Source organism: Nanorana parkeri, unplaced genomic scaffold (genome assembly GCF_000935625.1).
Source record: "Nanorana parkeri isolate BGI_ZX_2015 unplaced genomic scaffold, ASM93562v1 scaffold2081, whole genome shotgun sequence".
NCBI lineage: Eukaryota > Metazoa > Chordata > Amphibia > Anura > Dicroglossidae > Nanorana > Nanorana parkeri.
Window position 1 is genome coordinate 181,152 of NW_017308349.1, and position 17,477 is coordinate 198,628.

A 17,477-nucleotide genomic window follows, 5' to 3' on the forward strand; every position below is an offset into this window, starting at 1 on the left:
TATATATATATATAAAATCAATATGTGACCAGCGCCAGTAAGTGTGATGAAACCAGCTACTAAGCACTCACGATATAGTGAATATCTAAAAAATGTGTATAGCAATAATTGCCAAGCTAAATAGATAAATACATATACAGTGACAAAGTTGTCTCTCATGACAATGAAACACATAAATGCCTAAAACCAAGTGCAAATGTACAATAATAACTGAAACATCACATAGAAAACAGTCCAATGAAAGAAAAGTCCACCACCAGATAGGGCTTACAAGTATACGATAACCACAAATCCTGATGAACCTTCACATTCACCCAGTGAGTGCAAGGAACAAATCATTGCTCACCTGGGGAGGTAGACCCACAGAACTAGGTCTCCGAGCGCGTTTCCCTACTTAATTGGGGAAGGGATACCCTTATGAATGAAGGAAAGAAAGTCTCCTCAGATCGCAGGTGTCATCAACATTTCAGAGGGAGAAAAAAAGAAAGAACATAGTGCGTATCGTCCAAAAAAATGACATGTATTAGATAAAATGCGTACTCGCAAGAACTCAGATCAAGCAGGCATTGTACAAAATTGATAAGTCCCACAAAACAATCCAGAAGAGCGCACTGCAGCGCCCGTTCGTCCGGCTCAGCTGAAGAAATATAGAAATGACGTAGGAAGCTCCACCCTACGTACGTTACGTCTAACACGTGACTTTGTCAGGGTTCTGGAGCTGCCGACGTCTCACAATCTATTTAACAAGAAAAAGCTGTATGTATATGAGAACCCATTTAAGCATTAGAAATGAAACAGTTTAGATCGAATTCAGCATTCAATCAATTTGGTCTCCAGTTTTGGAAATCCATTGGGTCTCCTTTTTGGCTAATTTACGTCGCCAAGACCTTACTAATCACCACTAGATCACCAGGGAATGATGTACCTCCTACCTGCACAGATGCAAGAAGGTGAGGGGGGGAAGTTTTATTATTATGTGTGCTGGGGGCTTGGGTGGGAGGGAGGAAAAAAAAAGGGGGGGGAACTTGGCCGCCGCTTGAGTGGGGCAACTCAGAATAATAACGTGCGGGATTAGTGTGATCCTAATTCATTTTATTACTTAATTAATTGCTGTGCTGTATGTGTATAGGTCAATGCCAGGGATCCCAACGTGAAATAAGCAATTTCGGGGAGGTGCCCTCCCCCCACCCCATCTGCGGAGGGGGGGGATTAGGGGGGGCTGGGAGAGAGCACCCCCCTGAAATGATGGCAGATAGCACAGGAAACAATAGCTTCTTTGCTATCTGCAGACTTTTTTTTTTGTAGTATTCTGCCAGTTGCAGTTGTCAGAATAAAAAAAGGCATAAGAATGCACAGCTAGATTCCTATTGGCTATTGCACTTGCAATAGCAAACTAGCTAATGCACCCGCCCCCTGCTGCTTTCAATCACCAGAAGAGCTAGGTGTGGAAAATGTTTGCCCCAATTGCTGTCAGATATGTGTATAAATGTGGGGGATTTGTGTGGGGACAGAAAGGGGATTTTTTTTTAAAGGGGGTTGAGATAACCCCAAAATAAGAGAAATACTAATATAATACTGAACCTGCCCTGTGTCAGGTTTCATGTTAAGTGCTCACTTCAAATTACTTGTGGCAAAAGTCACAGAAAAGTGCCAAGTGGTAAATTGAAAACAAAAGACAAAAAACAAAGAGGATCTCTCTGTGTCTATATAGATGTATATTCATGCATGTATATCTCATTCATGTGATGGGTATTTATGTGCATCCATCACGCTGTTTTAAACATCATTCAACGTGTAGAGTCTGTGTATTCCACATAGGTGTATTCAATTGTGTAGTAGCTTAATGAATAAGTAATTGTATGTACCTCAAGTGTACGTGTCCTATCAGTGCTCATAGATAAGTGATAAATCGGAAGCCCCAGCCCCTGTCCTTAACCCATGGTTCCTGGTGTTTGTCTTGTTTTTAGTTGTACTCTATCTCCATGTTCGATCGATTAAGTACATATATATACCCCATTGTCCTTATATATCAAATCGATAACCGTGGTTCATGTGGTTAAGGCTTTCTTACCTGGAGTCAAAAGGCTGGCCGTGACGTCCCGTGGCAATCTCCGCTGGACTGACCAAGCCTCAGCTCCCCCCCTATTATATACCCCTCGCCGCCAAATCAGGGAGTCGGATTTTGCGGTTCCGGTCCCCGAGTGGCGGCGCGGACTTCTCTAGACGCATGCGCGGAATCATGGCGCAGGCGTCCGACGTCATCCCTTGCCAGTTCTAGACTGGACGGTCATTACACCCCTCCAGAAACCCTTGTATTCCCCTATGCTTTGTGAAACTATGTAATTAGGGGGAGAGGTGTAAAACTAGGTGCCCACAGGGAGACTACCCATAATTTAGGAAACAAAACAGCATAACCAGAGTCCTCTAAATGAGCATAAATGGGTTCGGGTAACTCAACACAATTTAAATATGTCTACAAAATATTTGTGGTAGCATTTATTAACTGTGAATACGTTAACCTGCTGTTCCAGGACTTAATTTGATTAAGTGAGAGAATATATACCCCTCGCCGCCAAATCAGGGATTCGGATTTTGCGGTTTCCGGTCCCCGAGTGGCGGCGCGGACTCCTCTAGACGCATGCGCGGAATCATGGAGCAGGCGTCCGACGTCATCGCTTGCCAGTTCTAGACTGGACTTAGTCACCTGGCCTGTCAATATGTGAATGACTTCCGGGTATGCGCACACACTTTCATGTTCGTTTGTACATCTGTGTCTGGACAGCGAAAACAGGATTCTAGTTGCCTGTGTTATTCGTTGTCAGTCCCAGTGTCTCCAGTTAATCATCTATGGTTTATTTTAACCCTTGCTGTGCCTAGGGTCGAATGGTTAGTCTTATTCAGATTTTTCCATTAAAGTGTGTATACACATGTAAGGAACCAAATGTAATAAAGACGTCGTTTTTTTGGGAGTCTCGAGGTCCCATAGTGTGACCAATTCTCCCCCACATTGTATCAAAATCAGCCAAGCATGTTGGTTGTACATACTGATATATCTCCAACTTCCTATATTCTTTTATAGTGCAACAACCAAGTAGTGCTCCAGGTATACATGATAGTGTACATATATTTGTTTATATTTATTTAATGCATATCAATTATTACATACGATGCAACATATCATATGGGGATTTTTACCACCCACATTTATTTCTAATTCTATCTGAATATTCTATAATCTTACTAGCTAGACTGTCTTCTAGCATGATTGGTCGTCCAAACTTTTATTATAGATTAAGTTCCCTATTAAACTGATTATATTAGTCGAAAAGAGCGCTGTCAATTTTATTGCTCTGGGTGTTCATTTTTAAGGTAGGTTTTGATTAATGATCACTATATATATTTCCATATCTCCTCTTAGTTTGTTTTCTATGTTTTATACTTAATTTTAATTGATTATTATTGTTATGCTGTCCGTTTCTTTTCTTATTTTTGTTTATTGCTGTTTGTTCATAAGAACGACTTGTAGCTACCGTAAGTGTCTCATTCAGACCCGGATGGACGGTGGATTTTAATTTGAAAATCCATCGTGCTTCCGCTGTAGCAGTTTCTTGTTTATGTCTCCGCCTCTTTTATCTTCATGAATATGATCTAGGACATAGAATTTAATAGCCGCTAGGTTGAAGTTGTGATGAAGTCCTATGTGCCGACTTATGGGGGTAGTGAGTTTTCCATTTTTTATTAGATAAATGTGGTCATAGATTCTATTCCATAGTTTTCTAAAAGTCTTCCCCACATAGTGTGCTCCACAGACACAGCTCATCATGTAGATGACGTTATTGGTTTGGCAGGTCACCGTATGTTTCAGTCGCCATTGTTTCTCATTATTTGGTAGGGGAATCATGGTTCCTTCTGCGATAAAGCCGCAGTATTTGCATCTCCCACATTTCCGAAGGCCTAGGTCACCACATTTCCCCGTTTCTGATTGGGGTATATACAGGCTATGTGTCAATCTGTCCCTCATCGATTTTGCTCTTCTGAATACTAGCTCTGGGGTGTTCTTTACGTATTTCTTAATTACATCATCATTCGTAAGGAGGTGCCAATGGCGGCCTAGGCATTCTTTTATTTTGGCGTGTTGTCTCGAGTACTTCGTAATCATTTTAACTGCATCCTTGTTCTTATGTTGTTCTTGCATACTCCCCTTCCTATTCGTCCCATAAAGTATTTGTTCCCGTTCTTGCTTCTGTACCCGATTGTAGGATTTCTGGAGTGCTTTTCGACTATAACCTCTCTCTAGAAGTCGGATTTGAAGTAATTTGGCTCCCCTTTGGAAGTCAACATCCCTGGTGCAATTGCGCTTTAATCTCAAATACTGCCCGTAGGGTAAGTTCTGCTTTAAAAAGTGAGGATGTGCACTAGACGCATGTAGGATCGAGTTCACCTGCTGTCTCTTTTCTGAAAAGAGTTGTCATTAGGTAGTTGTCTTCTTTGATTCCTACTGTAACGTCTAGGAAAGCTATTTCTCTCTGACTATAATTCATGGTAAATTTGAGATTAAAGGCATTATTTTCCAGAGATGTGACGAATTGTTTGAGGTCGTCCTCCGTGCCCGTCCATATTACGAAGACGTCATCGATATAACAACGCCATATTAAAATGCAGTCCAGCCATGATTGAATCTGTTCGTCGGAGAAGAGAGCTCTTTCCCACCCCCCCAGATACAGGTTCGCATACGATGGGGCGCAACAAGTGCCCATCGCTACCCCCTGTATCTGGAGGTAGTGGGTGTCTTTGAATGTAAAGACATTTTTTGTTAGTACGTATTGTAATAGATTTATTATAAAGTTGTTAAATGCCCATTGTGCTTGTGGACTTTCCCCCAGGAATTCCCTGGTGATTTCTATTCCTTTCTCGTGTGGAATACTGTTGTATAAAGCTTCTATATCTAGTGCTACTAGCCAAGAGTTGTCTGGGATCGTCATGTCTTCCACTATTTTGAGAAGTTCCACCGTATCTTTGAGGTATGAGGGGAGAGATAATACGTGTGGCCGTAGGTAACCATCTATTACAATACTTGCTGATTCCGACAGGCATCCTTTTCCTGAAACGATAGGGCGTCCAGGGGGATCTGTTGTGCTTTTGTGGATTTTTGGTAGGGCATAGAAGCACGGTATCCTGGGATGTTTCACCTCTAGATATTCAAGGGTTTGTTTATTTATCAGATCCTTCATATATGCTTCATGTATAATTGCCAGAAATTCTATTTGAAAGTTGTCGATGTCTTGTTTTGCAATCTGTTTGTACCAGGCCGAGTTATTAAGGATCTTTTCACACATCTGTTCGTATTTCTCAAGTCCATGATTACGATGTTTCCCCCTTTGTCCGAAGGTTTGATGACTAAGTTGGTATTTCCTTCCAGCCTTCTTATGGCTTCATTCTGTTCTTTTGTTATATTGGTCTTGTTTCCATATGGGATCCGTATATTTTCCAGGTCCTTACTCGTCTGCTGTAAGAACGACCAGATGTTGGGGTTGGCCCGAAGGTGGGGGAATTTGTCGGATTTTTTCTTGTAAGTAATTGCTGTTATTTCTCTGTCTCCTCTTCGTCCTCCTTCATATCGCTATGTCCCTCATCCCATAATTCCATCAGATCCCTTAAGGCTCTAAAATCTCTGATGGTGTAGCCTTTCCATCTCTCTAGATCTTCCCTGATTGATTCCTGGGGTTTGGACTTATAGAGAACCTTGAACATTAACTTCCTTGCGAAGAGATGGAGGTCCTTAATCACTTCGAAGACCTCCATATTTTCGGCAGGGCAGAAGCTTAGTCCTAATTTCAGGACTTCCTCTTCTGTCTCTGAGATCTGGTGGCTGGAGAGATTAATTATTTCCAGGCATTCTTCAGGCCCCCTGGTAATAGGAAGGAGTCCAGGTTCCCCGTTCTCTTTTGTTCCAATCTGTGGCGTGGTTCTAAAAAAAATCTGTGGGTTTACAGGGGAGCTTGGGAGACTCAAACTTCCTGCCGGATCTCTTATATCACCTTCCCTCCTCATTCTTCCTTCCTCTTCACCCGAGATTTTTTGTTGGGGTGCATCCATGGTAGGGTTGGTTTTGACTCTCATTTGGTCTGCCATATCATATTTGGATCTTGCGCCAGATCGTTGTGGTTGTTCTCCAGTTGTCCAGTTAGATCTTTCCAACGTATCTATCTCTCCAGTATCCATATGGCGTGATCTATTTGTAATGGTCTGGGGGCCTCCCTTTCTTTTGTTTCTTGATACTTTGGTTTGTGGCCATTCTTCCCTGTTTTGCATTCTATTGTGCATTGATGGAGCTTCCATCCTAGTTGATCTGCCGGATCTGTATGGATAGGATGATGATGATTGGGTTGAAGAGTCCGAGTCCATGTCATCCCCATCACGTCTTCTTGTATGGGTGGGGTTCCATCTTCTTTGGTTGTTCTTTTTTTGTGACCATCTGTATGCTGATCCTGTGCAGTAGGCCAGACGATCTCGTTCGGACTTCAGATCTTTTCTTTGTATAATTTCCCTGTTAAGGTTCTCTATGTAGGTGAGCATTTCTTTTTCTTTGATTACGAAGGTTGGTGTGGAACATAGAGCTTCCGGAATGGTATATAGACCTTTTATTTCATCATCTATTGTAGATATTTCTTTTTGATAGTAATCCACCAGCATTGCCATCATGTTGGTGGAGCATTTTTGTAAATTGTTCTCCCATGCTGTTTTTAATTCTTGATCCGCGTTCTTAATGTTCGGGAAGATTTGGATGCGGAGACCCCAGGGGCTATAGTTTTCTTCCATATATCGTTCGAAGAATCTTTTGTGCCAGTAACATTCTGACTTTCTTTCTAATAATTTTTTAAGTTTATACATAAACGTGCTTAGTTCCTTAGTATCATGATTCAGATGTTTTTTTTGTACTTTTGTCATCAGCCCATCCCAAGATGCACTCCATAGGGCCGACATATTGATTTCAACCTGCTCTCAATCGGGGGTCTTTCTTTGCTAGGTAGACAGCTCTTTCTTCGAATAATATATGATATAGAGATATTTTTTTAAACGTTTAATGCGGTCCTAGGGTCCAACAGGATGAGACAAATCCCAAACAGAGTAGGACCTGGTAGATAAACACCTCCAGGTCCCAATATATCAAATTTCCTAAATTATGGGTAGTCTCCCTGTGGGCACCTAGTTTTACACCTCTCCCCCTAATTACATAGTTGCACAAAGCATAGGGGAATACAAGGGTTTTTGGAGGGGTGTAATGACCGTCCAAGAGAGATATGTTAAAAGAATTTTCAAAATGTATTGCTGTTACATCCTAGTATAATTACATACATGATCAAAAACAATCTTAATAAATAAATAAATAGAACAGAACCCTGCAGAGGATGTGTTTGTATATTCATTATATTTAATAGCTCTAGAACTGGCAAGCTATGACGTCCCATATTGTGACCAATTCTCCCCCACATTGTATCAAAATCAGCCAAGCATGTTGGTTGTACATACTGATATATCTCCAACTTCCTATATTCTTTTATAGTAACATATTTGTATATTGGTCTTTTATTGCTCCCCGTCTTCTGTGCTCTGGCTGATATGCAGATTTGTTTTTTTGCCTGCTGTTCCCTCATTGTGGCACTATTGGATTATATGCGGTACCTAAAGTGCACGCATATTAGAGCCTTTATGGCCTTTTCTTGTTAAATAGATTGTGAGACGTCGGCAGCTCCAGACCCCTGACGAAGTCACGTGTTAGACGTAACGTACGTAGGACGGAGCTTCCAACGTAATTTTTTAATCTTTCTTCAGCTGAGCCAGACGAACGGGCGCTGCAGTGCGCTCTTCTGGATTGTTTTGTGGGACTTATCAATTTTGTACAATGCCTGCTTGATCTGAGTTCTTGCGAGTACGCATTTTATCTAATACATGTCATTTTTTTGGACGATACGCACTATGTTCTTTCTTTTTTTCTCCCTCTGAAATGTTGATGACACCTGCGATCTGAGGAGACTTTCTTTCCTTCATTCATAAGGGCATCCCTTCCCCAATTAAGTAGGGAAACGCACTCCGAGGCCTAGTTCTGTGGGTCTACCTCCCCAGGTGAGCAATGATTTGTTACTGGCACTCACTGGGCGAAGGTGAAGGTTCATCAGCATTTGTGGTTATCGTATACTTCTAAGCCCTATCTGGTCTGGCGGTGGACTTTTCTCTGCATTTTTTGTTACACAATCACGATTGGTGTATATTGGACTGTTTTCTATGTGATGTTTCATTTATTATTGTTCATTTGCACTTGGTTTTAGGCATTCATATGTGTTTCATTGTCATGAGAGACAACTTTTTCCCTATATATGTATTTATCTATTTAGCTCGGCACAATATTGCTATACACAGGTTATTTGATATATGGGAGTTCGATTGCCCTCGGACTTTATGTTCTTATATACCCAAAAGCACTTACACATGCTGCAACAACTCAAAGAATGGTCCCGACTTCACCACTTGTGGTTTGGTAAAATGGCTGTTTTCAAAATGCTGATCTCTCTCAAACAGTCCCAATATCTGTCTCTTGTACATTTTTGCTCACCTTAGAACAGTGGTAGTCAAATACATTTGGGCCTAAAAATGCCCTAGGCCTCCCAAACCTGGAAATGCAGGTATCTCTTCTATCCTTCCATATTCACTTGCCTGAATACAACCTACAGCTCACCCCCAGACCACATCCTTACTCTTTGCCATAGCCCCTATGCTGAAAATAAGGAAATATTTTTTGAAAATGGATAAAATATCCTTATATACAGGACCTCTAACCCTAATTATGGGCCAGTCAGCCTTTCATCTAAGACCTATCATGGGTACTTCTGGGATGCAAGTCACCCTTCCCATAAATTTATAGCAATGGAATCCAAGAGATTGAAACACAGATGTCTATTAAACCACAATCAGCCTCTCAAAAAAGCATGCGGTTACTATACTTTCACCTTCCTGATCTCTACAAGGCCCTAGGCCAAAAACCCTCTGCATCGTGGTAGCTTACACACTTTGAATTGTAATTATTGTTATATTATTATTATTATAATACAGGATATATATAGCGCCAACAGTTTGCGCAGCACTTTACAATATAGGGAAGACATTACAATACAATTCAAGACAAGATGGTATGGAGGGCCCTGTCCGTGAGGGCTTACAATCTAAGACCCCATTCACACGTAGCGACATACCTTTTGCAGCCGGGATAGCGCGACTTTCGGGGCGACGTTCCAGCGACGATCCAGCGACGGTAGCGCGACCTTCTCCGTCGGGCTCCATAGAAAAAGGGCAAAATCGCGCAAAATCCGCCGAAAAAAGGGTCCGGTAGAAGCGACTTGCGACGCGCGACGCGCGACATGGAGTTAAGACAGCTCCATTGAATAGCATTGGCCGGCGACTTCTCGAGATATCGCGCGGCAAAAATGCGCGATATCGCGGCGGAAATCGCGCGATAATTCGCTACATGTGAACGGGGCCTAAAAGGGAGGAGCCAGTGATACATGAGGAGGTAATGGCAACAATAAAAAGGTCTCTGAATCATGTGCTCTCCTTACTCTATGGCTTAATGCTCACAAGTATTTATTCTCCCAGCTTTATTACATTGCAGAAAGGGAACAGGATATCCACTGTTACCTTATAGTTTCTGATGTGCTTAAATCATACATCTTTACACATAAACTTACACTCGGCCTCTTCTGCACAGGAAAAGAGGTATAAATAATAACTAGATGGTATAGAAGTCCCTTTACCCTGAAGAAAATGACAAGTACAATACCTGACATGTGCTGGAGATATAGAGGGGAAAGGGGCACATTATGTCACATTTGGTGGGACTGGCCACATACCCTGTTTCCCCGAAAATAAGACCTACCCCGAAAGTAAGACCTAGCACTATTTTTCAAGATTCCTGTAATATAAGACCTACCCCGAAAATAAGACCTAGTTTGGTGGTAGCATGAAAGGGGGAACTTGAAGAGCAGGAGAGAGGTATCAGCCTGCAGGGACATACTGTATTAAGGGGATGACAGGGGACTCCCTCCGGCCAGCGCAGTGACAGTGAGCACTCCAGTACCATACTTCCCCAACTGCTGCCCCCCTGAAGGCACTGCTTAATGTAATGGTACTGTAATGTGTACCGGTAAATGGTACCGTACTTTACCGCGCTGTCTGATGTCCCCTCTGCTGCACCGCTGGTACCACTGTCCCTGATGGCAAAGGAGGCTGGTGCTGTAGAAAGCAAGGCTGCGGCGGAGGGAGCAGAGTTGCATTAGCCGATACTCCCTTTATAGCGCCGGTTACTAACTTCTAACATAACTTTGGATGGTTGTACATTTTGTTGCACATTAAAAAAAAAAAAACCCCCCAAAAATAAGACCAAGTGTGCTTTTTTGGGGGCAAAAAAAATATAAGACAGTGTCTTATTTTCGGGGAAACACGGTATAAAGCCTTTTTGGTGTGAGATCTTTCAAATGTTTAATCAAAGTACTGTATGTATGATACCAAAAACTGCACAAATTGTACTTCTTTCTGTCCTCCCAGGCACCATTTCCTGCTGTAAAAAGGGACTTAGATTGTGAGAATGTAGAACTTGACTGCACAAGCTTTGAGACCTACTTTCAGACCTGGCTCCGACTGTATATAGGGAATCAGCTGAATTTAAGAATGCATTAGCAAAAGACCTACTATATTTTTAGTTCTCCACTGCACACCCGGTTTCTTTTTAACTATGCCCCGTTTTTTCTTTCTACTTTGTCTTTTTACATACCCCTCTCAACTGATCCTTATCCAGACATCTCTGACACCACCATTTAAGGACCTACATGCGATACAATCTGTTTTTCTGGGCGATCAGATAGTATGGTTACTTCTGGTTACAGCTTGCCTGTTGTCATCTCTATATCTCTACTGCAGAATCTGTGTACTGTTGTAATAACTGATAACACACTGGACAATTGTTTTCTCCTGTAATGTATCACATATGTAAAGGCAAGTTTTCTGGGCATGTTTTTGTATTCCCTATGTATTCCTTTGTCTGCTTACAGTATGCACAAAACTAAAAATCTTTATTATGTAAAAAAGTGCATTATACAACATAACTTGTCATTCGAAATATAAATATTGGCTACACTTGAACTAGGGTAATCTAGTCTTATTTTTCTAGTCACATTGCAGACCATGGACATATTTCTCTCTCCCCTCCATCTACCCTCCCCAATCCTGTTCTCCCCACCCCCACCCCATTCTCATCTTCCTTCTCTCTGCATTCTTACAACTGTTCAACAATAAAAAATAACATTCTAATGAGAGCTGGTAAAACCACCCATATAAAGAATACACATTCTCAATCGATTGCCCATAATGGTTTATTATGATCACACAATGACAGAAAACAGTAGTACATCCAGTTAGCATCTACTTTTGGATTTTAAAGGAGAACTATGAGATGAGTGATTTCCACTCACCTCATAGTTCTAGCCGACCTGTGACAATGAGACTGTCACAGGTCGGCTCAGTAGATCGGGAGGTGAGCGAACACATACCGGGTTCGCTCACCTCTCGATCCTGTCACGGCTCTCTGCCGTGACAGGGGGAGGGGCTGGATTCCCCTCTCCCCGCTCCGATCTGCCAGCGCTGACTGGCGGAACGGACGGGGGAGGGGGCGGGTACAGCTGGCTCTGCCTCTAGATAGGGAGAGCCAGCTGTCACTCACGCAGCTGGGCGGATCTCGACGTCGATGTCGGGATCCGCTCCGGCGTCTCAGTATACCGCGAGCTGTAGCTCGCGGTATACTGAGCTTAGGGTAACGGGAGGACACTGTTTGTGTCCTCCCGTTACCCTAAGGAGAACTATGGGAAAAAACACTGACCCCATAGTTCTCCTTTAAGGCATTTTAGACTATGGTCTGTTACGTGTATATGCTGTTTTTTGTTACTGGTAGCTTCCTGTCTAAATATAAATAATGTAGAAAAAAAAAAGAAATATTAAACTAACTATTGGGATTGTCGCAAAGTAGCTTTAATGTAATAAAAGACACTAAGATAAGGTTTTGTTAGGTCAAGTAATAAGATATCATATAGATAAACAACAGTACAACAGAGCAGCGATTATTAATTAAATAGGGACAGTTAATCATAGTGGCCTGTGATAGGAAAACTGTTTTGAAGATCAGGCAAATAGAAGAACTGCACATTTTTTATTCACATGAATATATAGGTGCACATTTGTTCAGTCAGCAAATATTCAAACAATTCATGAATCATGGTTGCTTGGATATCTGAACCGGGTGCTTATCTGAGGATCAAGCAGATTAGCTTACAAATATTCAGGAAAATAAGAAATCTGTAAAATCAAAGATTGATTTGATCATCACTTGTAATGGCCAAATCATACAAACATTTAAAGAAAACAAGTGCAAGGTGCAATGGAGTACGAAATAGGGAGGAGCTACATCACATGTCTTCACGTGTACAGGAGATGTTCACTGGGGAGAAATTTAGAGGAATTTTGTTACATCAAATGGCTTTCCTTGTCTTACAGAGCATCCTGGGGGAGAAATCTGTAGGAATTTCTTACATAAAATGTCTTCACGTGTCTTGGAGAGGTTAACTGAGGAAATCCAAAGGGATTTCTTACATCAAATGGCTTCTAAGGTCGTGCAGATCAAAGCTGAAGAAATTTGGAGGAATTTCTTGAATCAAATGTTTATACATGTCTTGGAGAGCATAATGGGTGAAGAATCTAAAGAACTGTCTTGTATATAAAAGTGACATTTTTCCACCTAAGGCAAAACAAATAAGAAAACTGAGTTACAAAAATCTGTACACTTGACAGTTTAAACTTAAGGAGACTCTATATATGCAATCAGTTTTTAATCTAAAGTGACAAATAGCAAGTACCTGTAAATACCTGAAACAGCTTTTACAGCACCCTGTTTGCCTGAATGGCAATCCATTCACAGGAGTGACATCTACTCCTTAACACCCCCTGCACATTGGTAGAGGCCGCCTCACTGCCAAAAATAAATGTTTATGAGACACTAAAAGAAGTGCCTCAGGATGTTCAAATCACTAAAAGTTAAAGTGCATCTATAGGAAAACCTTTTTTTTAAATTTGGATAGAGTGTGGAAGGGTCAGAACCTCTGTCAGGTTCATATTGCTTGATACAAATGAAGATCACCAGCACTTGATGAATACTTATAAATTCTTGTTTGTATTTATTTGAAGAGGTGCGTCACGTTTGGGGCCACGCAGGGTCAAGATATATCCAGTCCCATACTCCCACTTAGCAGAGGCTCAGGATTTTCTAGTTACCTACAGGTTGGCAGCAGTAGCTAATTGGAGACGGTCATCTCATATGACACCCCCTTGAACACATTTTCTAGCAAGTTCAGAGGCACATTGCAAGTAAATAACAACACAATTATGGACAGGGAAAACTTTGCAAGTATGCATGTAAAATACTTGATTTTTATGGTCTTTTACCTGCAATTTGTTAAGTTGGTGACAGAGTCTCTTTAAAGTTTTATTTGTTATTTCAACCACAAAATTGTCATTTTGTAACGGTACCGATGATTAAGCCAAAATGGTTTTACTGAACATATAAAAACAGCAGTACCTCCATGTCTTCTAAGGGTGGAGTTTTACAGGTTTCAAAATCTTCTTCTTTTAGGCATCCAGTTGGGTCAATGATTACATCAATCTGATAAATGATCCTATTTTCAACCTTGGAAATAAATAAAATAATGAGAAAATAAAAAAATTACCACAAAATACAGTATATACATTCTGTAGTATTTCATACAGTACTGTGACCAGGTTTAGTCAAAAATGGGCTCTGGGCAATAGGTAAACTGCAGCCCAGGATTTTATTTAGTCTAAATAAGCAAATACCACAACAACCAGCATACAGTCTTGATGTCTGTCTGGTTTCTAGACTTCCGTCTGGTTTTTATTGCTGTCTATAACACTTATAGTCAAAACTATTGACCAGAGGTTCTACCTCTTTTTCACTCTTACTAAAAAAGAAGTGTTTTGTTGTTGTATTTGATTCATTCAAGATATTTTCTATCACCTCCCTTCCTAGTGAATATTAAACTTTCCCAGTGGGGATGGAGACAGCAACAACAAACAAACTAATAACTCTTGCTTTTTTAAGAACTAAATAAACATTTGTATGGGGAAGGACTCCATACAGTTTGAGACTGTTTCCCAGACAAAAAGGCCCTGGGCAAATTTAGGTTTTCTGACCCCAAAATCCATTCCCTCACATAGACAAACACACAATACTACCTGTGTGGGTGAAAGACAACCTGCCATGTTTTTTGGTTGTTTCAGAGAATACATAGGTTGAACTTGATGGTCTTTTTTCAACCTGACTAACTATGTAAGTATGTAACTATGTACAGTAAACTGGATCACCTGGAGGAAACCCACACAAATACAAGGAGAACATACAAACTCAATGCAGGTTCAGTAGTATACTTTACGGGAATTAAAGTGATATTAATGCTTAATTTGGTGTTTATTTACAACTAGGAGGCCCACCTTTGTAAAAGAAAAAAAAAGCTTCTGTTCTTCTTCTTCTTTAAAAGTTTTTAGTTCCTCGTTTTCTAGTCCCCGCAGCGCTCTACGTCCCGACTGCTGTTGCTGTGTACATCCAAAGACACACACAGCCCTGCAGCAGGCCACACCCCTCCTCTCCGCCCAACAGTTTGATTGACGGAAGAAGGAGCCTATCCCCCCCTCCACAACCAGGCAGTTCGGGAAACAGAGGATTGTTTTTAGATCCGGCGTCAGTGACAGCGGTGACACAGGTAAGTGTGGGGGAAACGAGAGAGGAAAAAAGGTACTGGGCAAATTTTAGCCTAATACAGAGTGCATTGAGGTAAAAAATGTCCAGACTTTAATACTACTTTAAACGTAGATATGCTGCTCACACTATTCCACCAATCTCAATTTCTTGCCCAGCCTCTTCCGGTAATAGTGTCTAATACTGTAGTGAAGCGGAGCATGTCATACAATGCTTGTGTTATGGGATGTAGAATTAGGGAGATATTAATGCAAGTAAGTATATAAATAACATGAATACCGTGAGATAAACTGACAACTTTTTCGCTAAAGGTCTTTTTTTTTAACTGAACTGCAAAACATGTTGATTTGCTTGTAAACATTTTGTACAAAACAAGAACGTAAGCAAATATTCCATAGTCTTTTATTTAAAAAAAAAAACAAAAACAAATTAAATGAGATCAATGTAAATATTTACAGGGTTATTCACAAAAGGGTGGAGAGTTTAGAGAAGACAGAAGTGAACAAACTAGGCAAAAATAGCTGCTTTGGAAAAATTCTCCAAAAGTGTTTCTCTCCCGGGCGTCTGGGAGCCGCTATCTAATAGCGGGAGACTCCCGGAGCGTCCGGGAGAGTAATGACAGATCAGCGTCCCTGGTTACGTGGTAACAGGGGGACGCTGATGTGTTTCTGCATGTGGTCGGAGCCAGCCATGAGATGACGGCTGGCTCCATCCAGCTGTCAGTAGCAGGCTGTCGGCCGGCCAATGGCCGGCCGTTTGGCCAGCTTCGCCTTTCACCTCGGCTCAGTCGAGCCGAGGCTTATGCCTTGGCTCGACTGAGCCGCTCGGCGGACTTTGGGATCTGTGATAAAAAGTAAAAAATAACATTAAAAAAAGTAACAAATAATAAGAAAAAAAGTAAAAGATAATGAGATAAAAAATCCGGCCCTGGGCGCCAGTCTGAAGGGGACGCCACTAGCTACCGCTCCCTCCACCGCTTTGCCAGGCCGGCCACTCTGAAACTATCATGACAGGAAAGCAGTGCCTGCAATGGGCTCAGTAAAGTTAGGCAGCCGCCTCAGTACATGCTGGGGCCTCGCAGCTCCCTAGTTTTGGTGATTACAGAGCCGAAGGTTTGGCAGCGGTGGCAGGAGAAGTGGAGAGCTTTGTTTCTAAAAAATCACTGGCCTGATAAGTCAATTTGGGGGGAAGGTGAGAGTGGTAGGGTGTTCAGTGTACACAGAAGTGGTGAGAGAGGTGGGCACAGTGGAAGGGAGGGGGAGAAGAGAGACATGGGCACAGTGACAAGTAGAGAGCCGCCCAAGGCAAACATCGGTGGCAGCAGCAGGAGGATCGCAGGGGAGAGGTCAGGTGAGCTCTATACCCCATTGCCGAGATGAGAAGTCAAGTGAGCTCTGTACCCCAAACTGGGAGTATTTCGCCACTTGGGGGGGCTTGGTAACCGCTGACATTGCAGGTTACCAGATCCCCATTCTATCAGTCTGTGGCCCTCCATCCTTCAGACTGCATGGATCGTGTGTATCACGATTTAACTATGGTTTGGTTTGTGGGGGGGCGCTAATGAAAGACTTGCCCCCGTGCGCCTCGTGACCTTGCTATGCCTCTGTCTTGAAGACAAACATTCTCACATTTCCTTTTGTTTTGCAGAGCGGTGGAGTTTAGAAAGGCTAAATGAACAACTCAAGAGAAAAACAAATATTTGTTTTAGGACAGCTAAGATTGAAGGTCAATTTGCACACAAAAGTGACCTCCTTTGAGTGTAGCTATCCTATGTAATTCTGGGAACGTCTGTTGCTACTAATAGACAGTCACATAGGCAAGTCAATGGCAAATTAAACGTGGGCCAAAGAAAAATAAAGAAGTAATTGTATGGGGGTATGAAATACAAACACAAGAGTGGAACCTCCATTAACCTCAGGTGAGCTGTGCAGGCTCTCAGGGGCGCTTTGCTGTTCTCAGATGGGCTCTGCGGGCTCTCAGGTGGGCTGTATTAGTCTCTAAGGTGGGTTGTATGGGCTCTTAGGGGTGAAGTGCGGCTCTTAGGTGTGCTGCCACAGGGGGGCTGTGTGGCTTTCAGGGGGGCTGTGCAGACTCTCAGGGGGCTGTGTGGCTCTCAGGGGGGTCGTGCAGCGCCCGGGACAGGATCGAGAGGTGAGCGAACGCCGGTATATGTTCGCTCACCTCCCGATCTACTGAGCCGACCTGTGACAGTCTCATTGTCACAGCTCGGCTAGAATTATGAGGTGAGTGAAAAGCACTCACCTCATAGTTCTCCTTTAACCAACATTTGTGATACGAAAGAGTCATGAAGAATATCATGGTAAGAACAATACTATACAGGCCTTTTGAGTAGGGATAATGAAGCAAACGGGGGGTGGGGGGATCACACTGAAAGAACAATTCAACAATCTGATCCTCTAGGAATGGAGGCCTGTGGGTCCGGCAGCATCGTGGAACATAGCATAGGATCCAGGAGGGAAAAAGGACGTCAATCTAAAGTGACTTCGAGGGAAAAGAAGGAGGAGGGAAGACGAGGATCACAGCATAAGGTACGGAGAAGGGCAGGGTTAGGAAGCAGAAAGATGGAGGTGGGGTAGGAGGAGGAGGAATG